The sequence below is a fragment of the Notamacropus eugenii genome, chromosome 3 (assembly GCF_028372415.1).
Source record: "Notamacropus eugenii isolate mMacEug1 chromosome 3, mMacEug1.pri_v2, whole genome shotgun sequence".
Classification (NCBI taxonomy): domain Eukaryota; kingdom Metazoa; phylum Chordata; class Mammalia; order Diprotodontia; family Macropodidae; genus Notamacropus; species Notamacropus eugenii.
Genome location: NC_092874.1, coordinates 224509076 through 224532193, shown reverse-complemented (window position 1 = coordinate 224532193; position 23118 = coordinate 224509076). Strand labels below are relative to the sequence as shown.

At 41.4% G+C, this 23118-nt stretch overlaps 1 protein-coding gene across 1 annotated transcript in view; it reads right to left on the bottom strand.

Annotated features, from left to right (window-relative positions):
- Nucleotides 1–2416, bottom strand: part of NR4A1 (nuclear receptor subfamily 4 group A member 1) — a 30211-nt gene extending 27795 nt beyond the window's left edge. The window contains exon 1 of the mRNA XM_072654725.1: nt 2210–2416. The gene's annotated coding sequence lies outside the window, so the exon portion shown is untranslated. The remainder of the gene's footprint in view (nt 1–2209) is intronic.
- Between the last annotated feature and the right edge of the window lie 20702 nt (nt 2417–23118).

Below are 23118 nucleotides of genomic sequence, written 5' to 3'. Positions count from 1 at the left end.
TAGCACTGAACTGAATGGAATAAGTGAAAGGCCCTAGACATAAATGGAAAGTCTTCCACTTGGGTGCCAAAAAATCAACTTCACAAGTAAAAGATGAGGGAGATAAGGATGTATAATAGTTGTCTGAACAAAGATCAGGGTGCTCCAGGCTCAGGAGGAGTCAGCAGTGTAATGGACAGTCAAAAAAAAAAATGCTAGAAACAATCTTGAGCTGTATTAAGAGGGAAATAGTTTCTAGGAACAGGGAGATGATGATACCATTTTACTCTGCCTGGGTCAAACCAAAGAATAATGAAGGGTCTTGAGTCCATGGCATATGAGATTAATGGAAGGGAATGCCCAGTTTAACCTGGAGAAGAGGAGACTGGGGGAGGGTGGAAGGGGAAAGGGAAGAAGTAGGGAGCTGGGGATGGAGGACATGATAGCAGTCTCCAAGTATGTGAATTGCTGGACCCCAGAGGGTAGAGTCAATGGCAGTAGATAGAAGTTATATTTTGCAAGGAGACCAATTTAGGCTCAACACTGGGATAAACAAGTTAGAATTGTCCAAAAGTGGGAAGGGGCTCCCTCTTTAAGGACAGGATCTTGAAGGTCTTGAAGGAGGGATTCCTTTCCTGTATGGACCTTTTCACCTGTCAACTTCTAGCTGTCATCCATCATCATCATCATCTTCAAGTCTCCACCTCTGACCTAGATCTCAAGTTCTCAGCCTAGGCTTCTAGGCTTCAGACCCTGGTAGAAGGTAGCATCCTACTCTCTATGATAATCAGATTTCTTCCCATATTTCAGACCCTGGGCTTCTAATTGGTGAGCATTCACCACATCTAGCCCAGACGCAGACACACCAGACTACTTCCCATCTATCTGCATGCCATCAAAATGGCCCATTCTTTCCTCCCCAAGTTTCTAACTAACTCTGAGAATAGTAATCAAATCTATACCACCATTCCTCAAAAGAATGTGTCAATTGATTGCCTCTAGGACACCCATCAACATCCCTGTGACTCCTCTGTGAAAAACTCTTTCTCAGTCAACACAATGTATTGTGTATTGTCTCCTACTATTGTGATATGAGAACTTTGATGGCAAAAACTCACTTCTTTTTGCATTTGCCTACCCAGCATATAGCCACGTGTGTGCACTGCAGACAGAAAGTGATAAATAAGTGCTCTTCCACTCATTTGGATAGGCAGCATGGCCTTGGAATGAGGAAGACCCGTCCAGGTTCTAGCCTGGCCTCTGCCACATACTGCAGCTCACCATCTCTCAATGCTTTAGGAAAATCTTTTAAGTCCAAAGGTAGCAGAGAAGGTGGGCAGCCTACATAGCTTAACCTGGGGTGGAGGTAGAGGTGCCTTTTCCCCTCCTAGGTTGGGGCGGGGAGGGGGGGAGGGAGAGAATGGTGGTGATCTTTGCCAGCAGGAACCTAATCTAGGTTATCAAGTTTGTCCATACTCCACTTTCATGCAGAACCCAAAATATAATCAGGTTTCAGGGAGCATGCAGGACACTCTTTCCTGGGAGTATATGATTATCTTCATTTTATACGTGAGAAACTGAGGCCCAGGGAATAGAGGTTCACCACACTGTCCTTTTTTGTCACATAACTAGGAAATGTGCCTTGGGCACTGCCAAGTTTCCCAAGACGGTATTATCTACCTTCTCCCTTCCCAACCCCCCCCCCACTGGGTGGTAGACTTGGAGTCAGGAGATAAAATCCCGACTCAGATACTTACTATATGATCCTAGGCAAGTCACCACTCCAATCTCCGCCTTAGTTTACTCATCTGTACATGGGGATAATAGCACTTACTTCACAGTGCAACCTCATTGGGTTAATATATGTAATATATTAGATAAAATCTGTAAACATATTATCTACATATTACGACATGTAATATATTAGACAATATATGCAAATATATTATCTACGTATGACATGTATTATGTAATATGTAGATAACATGTAAAAAGCGGTCTGCAAATCTGAAAACAATCTAGAATGCTCCATATTGACAATAATGATAATAAACACAAGCAGATTCTAGTCCTAAAAAACTCCCAGACCGCGACAATACTCCCTCCCTCCCCCGCTCCCTCCCGAGGAAAGTTCCTGCCCATTCGGCGGCCCCGCCCCCCGCCCCCGGCCGGGCTCCGCCCCCACTTTCCAGCCCGGCTTCCCCAGTCCGTGCCCCGCCCCCTCCCTCACCTGGCCCGCTGGGGCTCCCCGAGCTGGGCTGTGCAGGGCGCGAAGCCCCGCCCGGGAGGGACGCCCTTCATTCTGCAGACACGGGCCCCCAACCCTGGGCGGGGGTCCCAGAGGGGGTGCGAGGCCCGCTCCTCGATGCGGTTCACTCTCCTTCCGCACGCCCGCCCCGCGGTCGCCATGGGCCCCCTCCTCCTCCTTCTCCGAGCCAAGGGAGCCCCCGGCCCGGCTGTTCCCGGGCCTCCCCCCGCCCCTCCCCCCGCTCCCCAGCGCGAGCTGGGCGCGAGCGGCTGTTCCGGCAGGCAGCGCGCCTCCCCCCGGAGGCCGGCGGGGGAGGAGTGACGCGCGCGCCCATTGACGTCTCCGGAATCCCGGCGGCGGCGGCGGTGGCGGCTGCTTGCCTGCCCCTGGAGCGTCGCCCGCCTCAATGGGCTAAAAATAGCGGCTCCCGGGCGGAATAGCCCCGCGCGCCCGGAGCCCCGCCCCCGCCCGGGCAGGTGGCACACGTGCCCCTGCCCCCCTCGGTGAAGCAGCGAGCAGGTTGGCCCATGTTAATCCATTTTATTCTCACGACCACCCCGGGAGGCGGGGTGCTGCGGCCGTCGTCGCCGTTTTACAGCTGTGGAAACTGAGGCAGACCGGTCACAGCTGGGAAAGGCTCGGATCCCGCGCCGTCCGCCGCCTCCTAGCTGCAGACAGGGGAGGGAAACTGAGACCCAGAGAGTGAACAGGGAGGGATTCGAACCCAGGGCCCTGGTCTCCAAAGACAGCGAGCGCTTTCTGCTCCTGGCGGCCCTCCCTCGATCCGAGGTATCGCGCAGAGAAGTGTGTTTGGTGCCGCGGGAAAGCAGTCGGGACCTGGGACCGTCAGCCCCTTCCAGCCCTCGGACCCGGGCAAGGCACTTCACTTCCTTCTGCCTCAGTTTCTTCAGCGATAAAAGGGAGACAGTAACACTTGGGGGCGTGGGGTGAGGACGAAGAGAGCTACAGATCTCCTCTGCGTGCGTGGAGGCTTCGGCCAGCCTTCAGACCCTGGATACATAGTAGCTCTCTTAATTGCACGATGTATACATAGTAGCTCTCTTAATCGCACGATCTTATCCCTCTCAGGCGATTCTCTCGGACCAGACCGTGGTACCTAAGATGGGGGTCTGCATTCCTATACCAATGAAATCGCAAGTCCGGGTAGATATGCATCCCCAGAAGCTGGTGCATCACAGTCCCTTAAAAAATGCTAATTCATTCATTTAGAATTCGCTTTCGACTTTCTAAACTAAACCTTCACTGATTTCCAGCCCTTATCTGCTGTCTAATAGATAGACCTGGTCTTTCTTGCTCCCTGTGCCTCGTGGAATCTCTAGATTCAGAGATCTAATGCATCCACTCCCGAAATACCTGTCCTCCTCCACTCCCCCCTTTCCCCTTCCACCTCCCCTCTTGCTCCTTTACCTCCTCCCCCTCCTCCTCCTCTCCCCTCTTCCTCCTGCAGCTGGGCCCCCTCCCCTCCCCCCTGCCTTTGTGGCTAAACTACTGGAGAATGCAGTGTATAATAGGTGCCTCCATTTCCTTTCTTTTCACTTTCTTCTTAACTCTGCAGTCTGCCTTCTAACCTCATTATTTTCCACTGAAATTGCTGTCTCCAAAGTTTCTAACTTTCTTGACCTCTCTGTGGCACCTGAGACTGGTGACCATGCTCTCCCCCTTGATGCTCTCTTCTCTCCTTCTCCCCAGCTTTTCATGACTCTCAGTCCTGGTTCTCCTCCTACTTAATTTGACCCCTCCCTCTCAGTCTTTTTTTTTGCTGGATCTTCAATCTGGGTCAGGACTGGTCACCGTGGGTATCCCCCAGGGCTCTTCGCTGAGTCACTTTCTCTTCTTACTCTCCCCAGGGATAGAGAGGCCCATGGGCCTGAGCTGCACAGAAACAGGTGAAAGGCTGGATTTGGCCCATGCCGTAGTTTGCCAACCCAGGCTCTATGCTATTTTACTTGGTGATCTCATGAGCTCCCAGGGATTCAATTGAGGTTTCTCCAATCAATCCTAGCACTTGTTGCACCACATAAAGCGAGTTTACAGAAAAATCACCCAGTGTGGGAGCTAGAAGACAGCTTAGGTGTCACTTTGCCCGACCCCCTTATTTTTCAGTTGAAAAAACTGAAGACCAGATAAGTTAAATGCCTCTCGAAGGGTCACACAGTTACTGAGTGGAGGAAGGGAATTCAAACTAGATATTCTGAGTAGATTCAGTTTGTCCTGGCCTTAGGCCTTTCCAAACTAGGGATGGGGTGTTGCCTCTGGCCTTTCACCTTTCCATTTTCCCCCAAACCTTTTCCAGATCAATGGACCTCTTGAATCTTCCTACCTCCTAAATCCGCTGGACCCCATTGTTTCAGATACCCACTTCATCAAACCCATAATTAATTAATTAATTTCTCACTTTTCTCTTGCCATCCCTTTTTAATTGGATGGACTCGCCTGTTATATGCTCCCTCTTTCCTTTACTAGCCCCCACTTCTGAATACTCCAGAACATGAGTGCCTCTCTAGGATTTACTTTCAGAGAAAAGAACATAATGCAAAATCAGAAATAATAGACCAGGATTAGGTAATGAGAAAGAAGGTCGAGCAAGAGACCTATCAGTTCCACTCCAGATGGTACTTTCTAGTTCCTTTAAAAGATGTTTATTCAAAGATTACCATCCAAAATAAAGGAGGCATAAAACCAAACCAAAACAATAAAAATAAGATTAAATGAGCCTCAGTACAACTGAGATGCTTAGCAACTATTTACATTCAAATTAACTAATTTCAGTGCATCAAGTATCATAATTTTTCATTCACTCTGACTAATCATTCTCATTCCCTTTTCCTTTTGTATCCTTGTAGTTAGAATGTACTCATACCACATCCTTCTTGGTAGCCTTTTTTCACTTTGTATTATTTCCTCACCATGGAGTTCCTTAAACCAATTAAATTATGGGTACCACCCCTATCCCTCGCCCACTCAAGTTCAATATCCCTATTATTTCAAATAGATCTTTTCAGGTTTCTCAGTATGCCTCCTACAATCTTAAATTGCATTATCATGTTCCATTATATTAATGAATGGCACTTGAATTCTTAATTATCTTACTGAGCTATTCAGTTCTCCAAGCCTAACTTGGCTTATCGGGATTCTTTCTTGGTCTGGAAATTCAAAAGGCAGGAAACTTGTTCCTCCTTCCTCTGGATCTCCCCCATAACACCCATGATGGGATGCTGTCAGCTTGAATCAATATTTTGGGGGGGGGGCTTCTCACAGAATTTAATTCTTTGTTAAAATTTCATAGGAACAGATTTTTTCTTTTGATTTTTTATTTCATTGCTTTTGATGTTTCATATTTTATTGATACATATTTTCACACCATCTTCATTTCAGAGTATATCTCTTCCCTATCCCCTACCCAGAAGGCTAGTGTTTGTAATAACAGTTTTTAAATGAGGAAAAAAAGTAGTTCAGTCTAACCAACCAGTACGAGCTGAGTCTGACAGTATATGCAATATTCCACACTCATGGTCTCCCCATCTGTGCAAAGAAAGGAGGGAGGCACATTTTCTCAGCTCTTCTCAGGAAGTAAGTTTGGTTGTTATAATTATATGATTTTCAGAGAGCTTTTTTGTTGTTGTTTTTTTCCATCTGCACTGTTGTAGCCACAATGAATATTGTTTCTATTCTATTCTGCTTCGGTTCATCTAAGCACTCCTAGATTTCTTGGAATTCTTCATATTCATTGTTTCTCATGACACGGTAACATTCCATTACATTTGTATACCAATAATTTATTTAGATTTTCCCCAATCAACACACATCTGTTCTATTTCCAATTTTTTGCTACCACAAAAAGTGCTGCTATGAATATTGTGTGTGTCATGTGTGTGTCCATGTGCCCTTAATGAATACCCAGCAGTGAGTGCTGAATATTTTGACCCCTTTCTTAGCATAATTCTAAATTGTTTTCCAAAATGGTTAGACCAACTTACAGTTCCATCAACAATGTATTGGTATGTCTGTCTTTCCAGAGTCCCCTAATATTTATTTCCTCCATCTTTTCTCATCTTTGCCAATTGTCTGGGTATGAAGTAAAAACCTCAGTGTTGTTTTAATTGGCACTTATGCCAGTTATTGTTATAAAATTAGCATCTGGGTATAAAAATACCAAATATTTAAAGAATAATAATTATAGCTAGCATTGCAAAACACTTTACAAATGTCTCATTTTATCTTCACAACAACTCTGGAAGGTAGAGACTATTGTTACCTCCATTTTACAGATGAAGAACCTGAGGCAGGCAGTGATTCAGTGATTTGAAGAGGTTTATAGAACCAGAAATTGACTGAGATGGGACTCTTATCTTCTGTACCAAGTGCCTTCAAATTAAAATTATTCTCAAAAACTGAAAAAGAAAGCAACTAGCAATGAGGTGAAGAGAATGAGAACAATGACTAAACTGTGAAAGACTGAAGAATTATGACCAGTGCAATCAATGACCAATCACTTTTCAAAGGGCCTGATGACTATACAAGCTTCCTGCGTCATGACAGAGAGGTGGTAAACTCGAAATGCAGAATGAGACAGACATTTTCAGACACAATGTGTGAATTTCTTTTGCTTGACTATACTTATTTGTTCTATGAGAGGGCTTTTTTTTTGAGGGGGGGAGGATGGAAGAAGTTCTAATGATACAGAAAAAGAAATGAACAAAAGGAGACTCAATAAAATATGTATTTTTAAAATACACAGAAAAGAGCAGAAGGAAGTTCAGAAGGGAATAATAAGCAGGGCAGGCTTGGAACTACCAAGTTGTATCGAATCTGTGCTTACAAAGTGAATCTATTCTAGCTCACTATCCCAGAATCCCCCTCACAGTATGAGAGGAACCCCTAAGGGATTGCTAGTGTCTTGTCTACAATGTCATCAGCCTGACTTTCCACCAGCTATGTTCCCCCTCCTGTTAGCTACCAAATTCCTTTAATCCACTTAACATTAGCTTTCTCAAAGATATATTTCCTTTGATAATACAGCAATAGCAAAGTACAAACATACACACACACATACACACACACACCCAGCTCAGAGTACACTCTCCCCTATACCACTTTTCTCTCAGATTTAGGTGAAGCATCACTATAGCCTTGTCTACCCCCAGACTGGGTCCTGAAGACCACCCCTTGATCTTTACAGCATTGATACTGGGCTGCTCACTCTCTTATAGAATATCTATGCTCCAAAATCTCTTTAAGGTATTTTTGTTTCACTCTATTACAACTTTCCCGGAAGTAGGCTGCTCAATCTTTTCTGTACAGCGGCACCCCCATTACACTTAGAAAACAAGCTGTACATAATAGAAATTCACAGTGTCATATACAACCCTCTGGTCTGTGTGTAAAGAGAAATGTTGATGTTTGATGATGTTTGTTAAGTTTATAATAAAAAATAGATTTTTTTTTAAAAAAGGAAACTACCAAGATATCACAAATGCATATCCATTTAAATACAATTCTAGCAAAAATACTACAATAATATATTAAAAATTATTTACTGTGATCAAGTTGGATTTATACCAGGGATACAAAGATGACTTAACATTAGAAAACCAGCATAATCAATAATAAAAATGAAAATACTCCAGATCATATTATATAAATAGACATAGAGAAGTCTTTTATAAAGCACAACACATTTATATGCACATACACACATAACTTACAAAAGTATGGCATAGGACTGTTTTGTAATACAATTTTTAAAAATATGTGTTTAAAACAGAAAATTGTCATTATCTACAGTGGAAAAAGACTAGAAGCTTTCCCTAAAACGTAAGGCAGTAAATATCTATTCACCTAAAATCCTGAAAGAATAAATGCAGCAGAGACGGAAAAAACAAGGGTGTCATGAATCCATAGACATATAATGGTGAGATGGGAGAAAAAGGTTCTAGCATTGTTTTGTATAAAACTTAATAAATTAATAAGTGTCGATACATTTTTTAAACATTAAATCCCCACTTCCCTCTTCAGGCCTCAATTTCTTCATCTGTAAAATGAGCAGGAGCAGCTGAATTAGCTAATCTCTAAAATTTCTTGTGTATTTAAATCCTATGATGCTATTTAACTTCTTGATATTAAGGAAACAGTTACAGAATATTCTCATCACCTAAAAACCAGAGTAATTCACTCTAATGCATGGGTCACCATCAACATTCATCTAAGATAACCCCTTTCATTGCATTCTTTTTCTGTTACCACGTTTAGGAGTTAAGCAATAATATCTATTTTCCAGAAAAGAAAGAACTGAGTATTGATTTAGAAATAACACCCTATGGTAAGATAATTATAAGTATATGTAAAAGAAGCATAGAAATCTAACTGGCTTAACCTAGAACTCTAATGTTTTCCTGGCCAAAACTGGAGCTACCAGGATTACCTTTCCAGGCTAGAGCCCAAGGAAGGAGAACTGACACAGTGATACCCTACCTCCCCTACAAGAATGCTGTCTTATGCCTAAGAATACTTCCAAGCTCATTTGGCAGTAGTAGTAGAAGTAGTTTTATAACAGTACTAATCCTAGTAGTAGTAGTAGCAGGGCAGCTGGGTGGCATGATGGATAGCGACTACTTTTCCTGAGTTCAAATCTGACTTCAGACACGTCCTAGCTGTGTGACCCTGGGCAAGTCACTTAATCCTGCTTCTCTCATTTCCTCATCTGTAAAAAGAGCTAGAGAAGAAAATGGCAAACCACTTCAGTATCTTTGCCAAGGAAACCCCAAATGCAGTCACAAAACATCAGACACAACTGAAAGCCACTAAACAACTAAACAAGTGGTAATACTAGTCATAGCTATTAAGCATTGATTTGTATATAAGTAATTTAAGATTTTATGAAAGCTTTATGTGTAATCTCGTTTAATCCTTACAACAGCCCTATGAGATAGATGTATATGTTACAGAGGCTCAGAGCAGTCAGTGACTGCTTAGTGACAGTCAGTGATTGTCAGAAGTAGGATTCAAACTCTGGGTTTCCTGACTCCAAGTCTAGCTCACCTGGATGCCCTGGGCCCAGCTAAGGCTCTCTTCCAGCCACTCTGGAAGCCTCTGACATCCCGGTGGGCTTTTGGTGCTACATGTGTATTCTTAAACAATCACTCAGCTAACAAGACCTCTTTCCCCTTTCCTCCCCACAAAGGGAGAAAAAGAAAAACTTATCTATACCATACTCTTACAGTGTTTCCCATCACAGGGGACCTAGATCACCCCCCCTCCCCAAGGTTACAAAAGATCATCATCACAGCTAGCTAGGAAAGTTTAGCAGTTGGCCCAAGAAGGAAGTTATCAGACACATGGTAAGAGCACAGGTCTCTAATGTTCCAGCACTACCCTATTTGGCTAACCATCTGATTATGTATTCACTTTCACTTATGTGAAGACAGCATGCATACAGTTTTCAGATAGATAGATATCTATATATATATACACACACATTATATATATGAAAGTGTATATTTATAAATGAAAGCATATATTTAAGTATAAAGATATATAAATGATGTATTCACTTCCACATATGTAAAAATATGCATTCATTTCCACATATATTTATATATGAAAGTATATGTTTTTAAATGAAAGCACATGTTTGTATATAACTATGTATTCACTTTCATGTGTATGAAACACGTACATTCACTTTCATATATATTTATATGTGAAAGTATATGTTATATATACATAAAATTATGTATTCACTTTCATATACATGAAAAATATATATTCACTTTCATATATTTTATATGAAAGTACATATACTATAAAAATATTTAAATTATATATTCACTTTCATATGTCTTGATATGTAAAAACATGTAAGATATACATATATAAAATATGTATTCACTTTCATATATCTGAAAATATGCATTCACTTTCCCATATATTTATATACTAAAGTATATATGTATGTATGTGTGTGTGTATGTGTGTGTGTATGTGTGTGTATATATATACTATACTATACTATACTATACTATACTATACTATACTATACTATACTATACTATACTATACTATACTATACTATACTATACTATACTATACGATACTATACGATACTTTACCATACTATATATAGTCTGTCCCTTTCTATCTATTTCTAGTAAACTATTTTCCAGGACTTGGAGTCAGAAGAGGTGAGTACTACTCCCATCTCCACCACTCATTATGTGGCTGGGGGGGAAATCACCTAAGTCCCGGAGCTTTAGTTTCCTCCTTAGTAATAGGAGGCTAAGAACCCTTGTACTGCCCACTTGACAGGACTGAAGTAAGGGAAGCTCTTGATAGAAGGGAAAGCTGTTTTCACACCCACGCCTTCCACCCTTTCTTTGAATACTTTACATTTGTGTAGCATTTTCCAATCACAAAGGTCTCTCTCACACACACCAACTCATTTGTTCCTCTGAGCGAGGTAGACAATACAAGTATTATTCTCCCCATTTTACAGAGAAGGAAACTGAGGCTGTAAGAGGGAGAGGCTTGCCCAGTTCGACCCAGGCACCTCCCCCCCACCCCCCACCGGGTACATGCAGAGCAGGAAGCAGAACCCAGGGTGCCCGACTTCAAAGCCAGCACTTCATTTTAACCCACATTAGGCTGCCTCCTCACACGTTCCAATCAGGGCATGAGAAGACAGTGTCCCAGTGGCTTTTTCCCCTGCTTCACTCCTCCCACCCAGAGGGCAAGTTCCCCAGTAACCCAGAGCACATGGTTGTCAGACAAGTAGGAGTCAGAGGAAGCCATGAAGAGGGCACTTCCGGGGAGGGCAAAGTGGAGAGAGGAGCCTGAGAGTGCTTTTCTCTCCTAGAGTCATCGGCTTTTTCTTCCTTGAGCATTAGCTGGCTCATGGGAGTGTCCAGAGGCTCAGGGGCACACTATCTAAGTGCCCAGCTCCCCTACACTCACCATTATAGACTCCAGCATGCCTGGCACAAGGGGTGACCCTAGGAGCAATTTTTCTCCCCACTCCCTTTCTATAACATCATTTGGGTACCAAGGGAAGACATCTATGTTGGGTCGCCCTAAGCAGCGGTGAAAGGGCAGAAATCACTGGAGGAAATGGGGGGAGGGGAAGGAGGAAGGGGAACTCCCTAAAACCAAGCAACAACCTTCAACAAGAGGGCACATCTCTGGGGTGAGTTGTAGGTGCTCACAGATTCAACAGATATTAGCTCTAGAAGGCTGCTTCATCTAGGCCAACTTTCACACTTTACTAATAAAGACAAAAGAAATATAAACTTGCACAGGTATTTAACAACCAAACTGGGAGGGGAACCCATAACTCCTGACTCCTAATCCTATTTTCTTCCTCCAAAACCTTGCTGCCCCTTCATGCCTAGATGAACCTTCTCCCAATCTCATCTCCTTTCCCATACATATGCCAGAAACCATCACAATTCCCATTTTACAAATGAAAACACTGAGGTAAAGGACTATAGTATACATGATCACAGTGGGTGGGAAAGAATAGGCATGAAACCTAGGAGTCTCCTTGTTTAGTCCAATCTACTAACTCAGCACCTCTTGGAATGAGTCTATCTCACAGATTCACTCTGGGCATGGAAAGAATGAGGCTCAGCAAATAGGGTGCCATCCATGCTGGATATGAGGTCAGGAAGATCTGAGTTCAAATCCTGTCTCAGACATTTGCTAGTTGTGTGACCCTGGGTAAGACAGTTTGCCTCAGTTTCCTCAACTATAAAATAGGGATAATAATAGTACCTACCTCCCAGGGCTGTTGTGAGGATCAAATGAGATAATATTTGCTTAGCGTAGCACCTGGCACATAGTAGGTGTTTAATAAATGCCTGTTCCCTTTTTTGCCTGGTCCCCTCCCCTCAGTAATTCTGAATGAGTATCACTAGGACAAAGCTTGTCCTAGGTACTTCAGGGGAAACTAAGGAAGGAAGAAAGAAGGTCCTGCTCTCTACTTTCAATTAGGGACTCTGTCCTGGACCCAATGTGATGGAGATGGGAACTAGTCTACTTTGACTCACTTTGGGTAACTGGGTTTACTTTGGGTAACAGCTCTCTCTCAGACCCCACAATGGAGAGTTACAGAGGGCTTCTCCTCATGGTTCACTTTCCCTTCTTAGGACTGTAACTGCAAAGCTGGGAGACCCTGAGTAGCCCCAGGTCTAGAGACTGCTGACAGGTCAGGAAATGGAGGTATAGGTGTGAAGTATACCACCTTGGACCTTCATCCTGCCAAAACCTAGTCCCCTTCCTAGGGATACTAGCTGCTTGTCCTGGACCCAGCTCTGAGGACTATGATCAGACTGAAGCCTTTCAAGTCTTCCTCACTCTGTCATACTCCAGGCTTCATTACTGTTGCTCCATTTTCTGCATCTTGGTGGCCTATTCCAGAACCAGCTTCCCTCTTTCCCTGCTACCTCCACACAATGCAGACCCACAAGAGCAGGGTTATTCTGGAACCTGTTCTAACTGGCTTGTGAGAGACTTATATTTTTAGGGTACTTACACTTTAGAATTTAGTCAACACTACACATCAGGGCTGATTGCATTGTTCTGTTGGTGGTCTAGACTTAAGAAAGTGTTAATAATTTAGATTAAATTTAATATGTTTATACACAAATACACCTCCACCCCCACCCCAGAACCTAATTGTTAAACATGTATCAGCACACCCCTGTACTGCTTGAGCTCAGCAGGAGTTCAGTAGAAGGCTCATGGAATGAAGCCATACTGAAGGCCTGGTAATACTAGGTAAATAATAATGATAATGATAAAATATTAATAAAATTAGTCAACATTTACCTAGCATTTACTATGTATGTATCAGATATTGTGTCATTCAAATATGACTTCATTTGATCTTCATAGCAACCCTGGGGACTAAATGCTGTTATTATTTCTATTTTACAGATGAGGAAACTGAGGCAAATAGGGTTTTTTTTTTCAAAGTGACTTGCTGAGGGTCATACATCTAGTAAGTGTCTGAGCGTAGATTTGAACTCAGGTTCTGCTGACTCCAGGTGCAACACTCTATCCATTGCGCCACCTAGCGGCCATGATGATAATGACAATGCTGACATTTATGCCGTACTTGAAGGTTTGAAAGGTGCTTGTGATAATAATAGTAGCTAATATTCATATAGTACTTAATACATGCCAAGCACTGTGCTAAATGCTTCCTAATTATTATCTCTTTTGATCTTCATAACAACCCTGGGAGGGAGGTGATATTATTTTGCTCACTTCGCAGATTAAGAAAATGAGGCAAACAGAGGTTAAGTGTTATAAAGCTAGTATATGTCTGAAGCTGGATTTGAACTCGGATCTTTTTGATTCCAGGTCCAGTGCTCTCTCCATTATGGTAATGGTAGTAATGTTAATAATTATGATGACAATGCTAATAATAATTACTGACATTTATATAACATTTTAAGATTTGTTAAGTGCTTCACATCCATGATCTAACTTGAGCCTTACAACTATGCTACACAAGGGGCCATTTTCTAGGGTCTATTTTTATTTTTATTTTATTTTATTTTTTTTTATATTTTGTAATGTTTAACAATCACTGCCATACAATTGAGATTTTATCCCCCCTCACCTACCCCCCACTACCCCCCTCCCTCCCCACGACTGCATACAATTCTGTATAGATTCTACATATACTTTCCTATTGAGTATATTTTCACTATAGTCATGCTATGTAGTCAGACTAAGATAAATGAAAGAAATCGTATAACAAATCAGAACATGATACACAAACACATACACATACACAAACATGATCTGCTACATTTTGTGAATGACTTCCATATTTCTTTCTCTGAGTGTGGAAGGCATTTTGCCTTGAGAACCACCTTTGGGATTTTTTTTTTTTTATAAGAAGTTTTTGCGTTATTACAAAATTCCAAGTCTACCAGAAAAAACTCTCGCACACTGTGGTCGTTGCTGTGCACAAAGTTCTCCTGGTTCTGCTCCTTTCACTCAGCATCAGGTCATATAAGTCCTTCCAGGCCTCTCTGAAGTCTTCTTGTTCATCATTTCTTATGGCACAATAGTACTCCATTACATTCATATACCATAATTTATTCAGCCATTCCCCAATTGATGGACATCCCCTTGACTTCCAGTTTTTGGCAACTACATAGAGTGCTGCTATAAATATTTTTGTACATGTGGGACCCTTTCCCATTTTTATGATCTCTTGGGGATATAGTCCTAGTAGCGATATTGCTGGGTCAAAAGGTATGCACATTTTTGTAGCCCTTTGGGCATAGTTCCAAATTGCTCTCCAGAATGGTTGGATGCGCTCGCAGCTCCACCAACAATGAATTAGTGTTCCAACTCTCCCACATCCTCTCCAGCATTTATCATTTTCTTGTTCTGTCATGTTTGCCAATCTTATAGGTGTGATGTGGTACCTCAGAGTTGTTTTGATTTGCGTCTCTCTAATCAATAGTGATTTAGAGCATTTTTTCATATGATTATAGATAGCTTTAATTTCTTCCTCTGAAAATTGCCTGTTCATATCCTTTGACCATTCATCAATTGGGGAATGACTTGTATGATTATACATTTAGGTCAGTTCTCTATATATTCTAGAAATGAGGCCTTTATCCCCGAGCTTAGCTGTAAAAATTCTTTCCCAATTTACTACATCCCTCCGGATTTTGGTTGCATTGGGTTTGGTTGTGCAAAAACTTCTCAGTTTAATGTAATCAAAGTTATCCATTTTGCATTTCATAATGCTTTCTATCTCTCCTTTAGTAAAGAATTCTTCCCTTCTCCATAGATCTGATAAATACACTATTCCTTGCTTCTCCAGTTTATTCATGGTATTAATCTTTATACCTAAATCATGTACCCATTTGGACTTTATTCTTGTGTACGGTGTCAGGTATGGGTCTATGCCTAATTTCCGCCACACTGTTATCCAGTTTTCCCAGCATAGGGTCTATTTTTAAAGGTGTAACCCATAGGAATTGGTCATGTACGTCGTTTGGCCAGGGGCCAGAGTACAAGTGGTCCACCAGACAGAGCTGTCCTTAGGCTGTTCCATGACATGGTAGTCACTACAAATACAAACATGGAAGAACAACAACCATTTTCCAAGGCATATGAGCAGGCAGTTTTCTAGTGAGAAAAAAAAGTACACTTTCCACAACCAAATGAAGAAATGCTACAAATCACTAATACTAAGATAAATTGAAATGAAAATAACTCTGAGGCTTCACCTTATAGCCATGAGATTGGTAAAGGTGAGAAAACAGAAAAATGGCAGTTATTGCAGGGGCTAATGGAGGACGGGCACACTCATGTATTGCCAGTAAAACAACAAATTGTTTAAACCATTCTGGAAAACAACTGGGAAGTGTAGCTGAAAAATCACCAAACTCTACACATCTTCTGAGGCAGTGATATCACTGCTAGGTATTACCCCCAAAGATGTCAAAGATAGAGAGGAAAGATCCATCCCTACAAAAATATCCATAGCAACATTATTTTTTTTTTATTAAAGAATTAGAAATAATGTGCTTATCAATTGCATGTAACTGATGGTATATGAACGTAACAGAATACTATTGTATTATAAGAAATAAGAAATTCAGAGAAATCTGTTAAGTCTTTTATGAGCTGATGTACATAATACATACAGTGATTACTATGACGGGGGGAAGGGATGATGGGAATAATGCCCTAAGGAATTGGAATACTGAATAACTATACTGAACAACCTTGGCTGCAGAGGAGACATATAGAAGCACCTCTTTTTAGTTGAGAAATAAGGGACTACTGGACATCTAGTGGTCCAGTGGATAGACCACTGGGCTTGGAATTAGGAAGGCCTGAGTTCAAATCCAGTCTCAGACACTTATGAGTTGTGTGACCGTGGGCAAAGGGTACCCTTTTTGCCTCAGTTCCTCAACTGTAAAATGGGAACACACTGGAGAATAAAATAGCAACAAGTATCTAGTATCTTTCCCAAGAAAAACCCATGGACTTGTCCATGGGGTCAGCAACAAGGGGCCTACAGGTGTAGGATGTTGCATACATCATCAGACTGATTTTGGTTTTGTTGAATTGTTTTTCCATTGTTATAAAGTAGGACATATGTGTTAGAGGAAGGGATTGGGGAAGGGAGGCCATTTATCCAGGAATGACTAAAAATAATTTTGTAAATACAAAATACATCAGTAATATTTTTAAAATTCTCCTCTCATATTTAAAAACAAATCTTTCTTTCTACTAGCTCCTTCCATTCAGGCTACAAACATGCGAACATCTCATCTATTCTAAAAGTAAATAAGACAATACCTTCCCTTGGCTCTGCCACTGAACTGAAAACCAGTTTAGCCAAATCAGCTGATGGTCTGATGTTGTATAGAACACACTACAGCTGTGATGCCTCATCTCTCAACCAAAAGGAAGGACATGTTTCCATATCACTGCTCTGGAGCCAAGATTGCCCAGCACAATTCTTCAAGCTGTCATCCTTTCCTTCTCCTTCCTTCTACTTGTAGAAAGTTTCCATTTCCTTACCATCCAATCACTCCTTGAACTTACAAGCCACTCCACTGAAATAGCTTTCTTCAATGATCACTTAATCCAATGGCTTCCCCCACTCTCCCTCTTATCCTCCACCTATGTAGCATTTTTAACTTAAAAATGTCAAGGTCTCTCACTGCATTTGGGGCTGTCTGCAGTCTTCCTGATCTGTATCTTGCCATTGGACCCCTATGGCTCTGACGGAGACAGTGAGGCCGGTGGCTTTGCACAGCCTTGCCTCACTTAAACCCAATCCACTTGCAAGTCAAGATATCACCTTCTTGATGTCATTGGTCCTCTTCAGAAATGAAGGACAAACAACAGCATTTGACTTTACAAATCATACCTTTCTTCTCAATTTGCTTTCTTCTCTTGACTTCAATGACATTATACTCTTGTGACATTCTTCTGACCTCTCTCTTTTGCTAAGTCCCTTTCCTCTTCTTGTCCTTTAGAAATGAGTAATACCCAAGGTTCTGTCCTTGGCCTTCCCTCTTTTCTCTCCTTGCTCTCTTCCATGGTGATTGCTTTTCCTGTGACTCCAGTGATCACCCTTTCTGAAGAAGACTTGCTGCCACCTGGGGCACCCTCCCACCTTGCTTGCCCCTTTTATTTGGGCCACTTGCCTTTTCACAGGGCTTAGATGAGAAGGGAATCAACAGTACCCTTCCTTCTGATGAGATGGAGGCCTTGCCATTTGTTCTTCCTCTGCATCTTAAGGTCCTCTTCCATTCCCCCCACTTTGTGCTATGTAGACCTCAGTCACTGCCATCGGATCTACTTATGTAACCTAAGGACCTGTGGAACTCTTCATCCTCTCTACTGCTGCATTCTTAGGATTTCTAGGCCTCCCCATCTGCTATTCATTGATTATCTTTTATGTGTCTCCCCCTCAAAGAATATGAATTCCTTAAGAGCTGGTTCTGTTTTGATTTTTCTATTTATTTACATCTCTAGTGCTTAGCATAGTGGTTAGGCAAATAATAAACTTTTAGTAAATTTTTTTCATTCATTCTTGACTCAAATCTATATCTCTATTCTCTCCCCCAACCCCCAGACCCTCCCCAGTGCTTTTGGACACCTCACTGGAAAATCAAACTAAACATGTCCAAGGCTGAATTCATCATCTTCTCTCCAAGATCTATTCTAACTCTCAATTTCTGACATTGGTATCCGTGTCTATCAATTGCAGAGTCCTCTTGATTTGAGTACTACAAACTCTCCCATCTATCCATCCCTTTCTCCTCATAAAATCACTCTTGATCAGGCTCTCATCTCTTTGTGACATATAAAAAGTTTGAGAGACATAATTTCTGGGTAATTAGTCATTTCATTAATTATGGCTAGCAAATAATTAATAAAAGAATTGGTCATTTATCATGGACCAAAGATAGATTATGGTGATGTTTATTTATATGCCCTTAGAAGAGGAGGTGCTCCCACCAGGCAGCAATCAACTCTGATTGGTTAATAATTAATGACAAGAATGAGTATTATGAGAAGTGGGCTACTCTAATGAGGGAGTGGGGCATAGGACTGATTATGTCACTCTTACTCCCAGACCACACCCAGCCTTGGGCAACCTAGACAAAGGATTTACCCTCTGCCCCCAAGCCTGAGTAGAACACAGTGGGCTTCCCCACTTGGGTAGGGTCTGAACAAGGTTGAGGACAAAGTTAACCAGTGCAGTCTCATAACTAGCAATGTCCTTCAGATGTTGGCTGACTTCTGGGAAATGGGAAGGTAAGAATTCCTGGTTATCTTCAGTAGTAAATAGTTATTTATATAAGAGAGAAATTATCATTTCTTTCATCTTTTTGCCCAAGATTACACATCTCCTTCAAATGCACAGTTCTGATCATATCACTCCTTTGCTTAAAAATCTAGAATCCCATAAGGTTGGGTGCTCTTTTATTCATTCTCTGAGAGAAATATTGGAATAGGGGAAGGAAGGAAGGAAGGAAGGAAGGAAGGAAGGAAGGAAGGAAGGAAGGAAGGAAATGAAAGAAAGAAAGAAAAAAGCATCTATTAAGTACCATCTATATGCCAGGCCCTGTGCTAAGCACTTTACAAACATGATTTCATTTGATCCTCATGATAATTTTGTGACACAGGCATTATTATCGTCCCTATTTTATAATTGAAGAAACTGAGGAAAACAGAAGTTACAGGGTCACACAGCGATTAAGTGTTCAAGGCTATAATTGAACTCGTCTATCCACAGCACCACCTGGCTGCCTAGAATTATATCTATTTGGCAACTAGAAATATATCTAAGAAACAACTAGGTAGATAGAACCCTGGGCTTGAAGTCTGGAAGACCTGAGTTCAAACCCTGTCTTAGATATTTATTAGCTGTGTGACTCTGGGGAATTCACTGACTACCTCAGTTTCATCTGCAAAATAGGGATGATAATAGCACCTATCTCTCAGGGTTGATGTGAGAATAGAGTGAGGCAGTATTTGCCAAATGCTTAGCACAGTAGGTTACGTAGTACATATTTATGCATCTTTTCAACTTTCCTGTCTTCCTTCCTTCCCTTCTTGACTGGATATGTGTGTAACTATTTATCCACGTTTCCCTAAGTTGGTCTAGTGCCTGACCTGAGGGGTCCAGTTCTTTAGTTCCTTCTGTAACTGAATCAGTAATTAGTATGGCCTGGTCACCAGGATCATTATTTGTCCATACCTGGGCTGGCAGCAGGGGTACCTTGGCCATCAGTATGTTTATACTCCATGTGTTAAATCTGTACCTTAGGAGTGTATATAGCAGTTCTAGGCAAGAAGGGAGTTGTCTCTGGGTTCTGTTCTCCTGTCTTGTAATAGCACATATAGTCCATAAACTGCATCTTTTCAATCCAGCAACACCCATTGTCTGCCATTTCTTAACTTTCAATTCTTGCAGATCATAAGCTTGAAGCTGGCAGTCACAGCTTTGACTGGTAAAAGAAGTAAATTTTATCCCCTTTGCCCATAAAGGGTCTGAGTACAGCTCAAAAAGACACTCTTCACTAGCAGCCCAACTAACACCACAATGTAAATCACTGTTTCCCAGCCCAGCCTATACTGCTGAACAGTAAAATACCCCTATTCTCTTCCATGGTCCACTCCCCCTTTCTCTGTCATCTCAGGTCTTTGATTAACCAAAAGGAAACAGAGCAGAGTGCTGGAGTGGCAGCGGAAGCCAAGGGACACAAGGAAGGAGAATTTGTTTTCTAAATTTATTGATTATAAACGTTTTTTGCTTGAATAGCAAAAGTTGTATGGACTATTAGAGATTTGCTTTGGGCTGGCAGGTTGGATACCTTTCAGGGCTGGGGAAGCTGCAGCTTTGAGGTCCTCAAGTGCAGCCCTTTGGCTGAATCCAAACTTCCCAGAACGTATCACTTTAATAAAAGTATTTGTTCTATAAAACTTGGACTCAGTCAAAATGCCACACCCAAGGACCTAGAAGGTCACATATGGCCTTGAGGCAGCAGGTTCTCCATGCCTGAAATCAGTTTTTAGTCATACTTCCCCCACCCCCAAGAGTAAGTGGGGGGGAGAAGCAGAAGTCCTATTTTTCAAACATTCTCAAAGATTTGTACAATCTATGGTGATACATAGGTGCTTCCCACCCCATCTAATATGATTTTTTGGGATGTTTTTCTTTGTCAGACAAGACATAAATCATTTTTAGGAGAGAAAAAAATATTTGGACCTTCTTATATGTAATTTTTTTCTTTTTTGCCTCCTCTTGGGAAAAAATACCAAGAGATGGAGATGGTCATTTCAATTGGGAAATGGTGGGGAAAGGATGGGGGAAAGGGGATGTACCTGGTTGAAATCTTCAGGCGTTCTAGGAACTTGAAGCCTTTCTAGCTAACCATGTTTACCCGTCTTTTGAGTGTTAGATCCAGTTTGAATGTCAGTGTGCTGTTTCCTAGCTCTATCTTTGAATTAGAGTAGATTAATCTGGCTGCCTTGGAAAGTTTGGTTAGTCAATTTTGTTGTCCCATTGTTTCAAAAAAAAATGAATGAAATGTAACTATTTTATACTTATTTAGAAACAGTTGCAAAAAAATCTATTCAGTAATTGTCTAGAGTTTTTAAAAAATAGTACACATAGTGTCCTTCACTAGAAACATTTTTAACACCCACCTCTGTGCCTGAAAGCTTTTATACAGCTGGAGAACAGTCTTTTTCTCAGCCTTTTCCTAGGTCCATTATTTCTCTCCTTGGCTCACTAACTTGTCTTTGGACGCTAGGTAGTTGTGGTGAATAATAATATGATAATATAAATGACAATAACCATAACAATAGCTTCATTGTTGTTGTTCAGTCTTGTCTAACTCTATGGGATCCTATGAAATTGTCCTTGGGGTTTTCATGGTAAAGATACTGGAGTGGTTTGCCATTTCCTTCTCCATTGTGTCCCCATTTTACAGATGAAGAACTGGGGCAAATAGGGGTTAAGTGACTTGCCCAGGGTCACACAGCTAGTCAGTGTCTGAGGCCAAATTTGAACTCAGATCTTTCTGACTCCAGGTTCAGTGCTTTATCCACTTCACTACTGGCTGTCATTTATATAACGTTTTAAGACAGTTAAGTATTGGACCCCATCCACTCTCTGGAGCTATTTTGTAAAAAGATAGGCTACCCAGTCTTTCCACAACTTAACTTTCCATTGGTCATCTTGTAAGCCTCCAGAGGACCAAGCCTTCTTCCCAGAATTCTGCCTCCTTCTGTAAACTTGTCTTCATTGATAATGCAAGGTTTGTGTCATATCAATCTCTGTATCCCTTGTTCCTAGCACAAGGACTGACAATAAATATTTGCTCTTAATTTGTTAAGTAGCATAACTTCTCTGCCCAGGAAAGGCTGTGAATTTGTTTGGAGGAGATTATGTTTCTGTCACTCATGTTATCAACTATCCTTCGTTCCCTTCCTCTTACCCTTTCTAGGTAGTGTTGGTGGCACAGAGGATAAAGCATTGAGCCTGGAATCAGAATCTCCCTCGATCCAGCTCCCAGATACTTACCAGCTATGTGATCCTGGACAAATCAGTTAACCTCTCTCTGCCTCAGTTTTCTCAATTGTAAAATGAGGGTAATAATACCACCTAACCTCCCAGAGTTGTTGTGAGGACCACATGACATAATATTTATAAAGTGCTTAGCACAGTGACTAACATAGTAGGCACTTAAAATGTTTATCCCCTTTCCATTCTCCCCATAATCCCATGCACAGAGTTTCTTGTAATTTTCCATGAATTATGATTACCACACCATCTATGTCTTCATCCAAGGTACTGATTTTACAGTTGAGGAAACTGAGGTGAATGGGGATAAATGATTTGCCCAAGGTCACACAGCTAGTAAGTGTCTGAGGCCAGATTTGAACTCAGGAAGATAAAAATCTTCCCAATTTCAGACCCACACTCTATCCACAGTGCCACCTTGCTGCCCCAATCTAGCAATCTTCCCTGATCTAGTAGCCTAGAACTTCAATACCTCAGTGAGCTGGACATCATTAAGGATACTTCTCCTATCTTAGTGAATTGAAGTTCCTTTTTGCCTTGGCAGAAGTCTTTAAGAACTGACAGGGCTGAAAAATCCATTCCACTGCAGCAAGTCAAGCAATGAGCCTCTTGGGATTTAGCTAGACTGGTCTGAGAATAACAAACTTATAGCTCATCCTTTGGGCCTTTCTCAGTCTTTCTAGCTTAGTAGAACCTTCTAGAACTTAGATTTTTCTGGTATAGCCTTTAAATCCAGTATCACTTTTGCTAAAATAAGGGATTAGCATAGGATTTTAGTAACCAGTCTAGTAATCCTGCCCAAAATGGAAAGACTCAATTTATAGAACTTGTTCATAGTGAATCCTTATTGTGTCCTAGTGATTACTGCTTCCCTTTTCAAATGTTCATAAACATCTCAGACTCTTCTAGAATTCTCCTGAAGGGTCAAACTCAAGCTCACTCGTGAATAGTTTTCAATATTCTCATAAATAGCCTGATGATTTTTGACAGATGAAATATCATTATTTCTAGGGATTAGAGTAGGAAATAAAAATACCAAAAATCATCTTCTCAGTATGGCACAACTACTTAGCCACAACTAGACTCCAATTTACCAAAATTTTTCTATTATGCCATGAATCTGAACTACTGGGCAACTTTTTGCAAAAATTAGTTGGTAATATTGAGTTGCCAGGTTCACACTGTCACCCCATGTTTCCTAGTCCTCTGCTGCTGGAAGGAGGAAAGTCTGGAAATTGTCTGATATCAACTCTACATGGCATTAAGTTATCCTGGAAGCCATCAT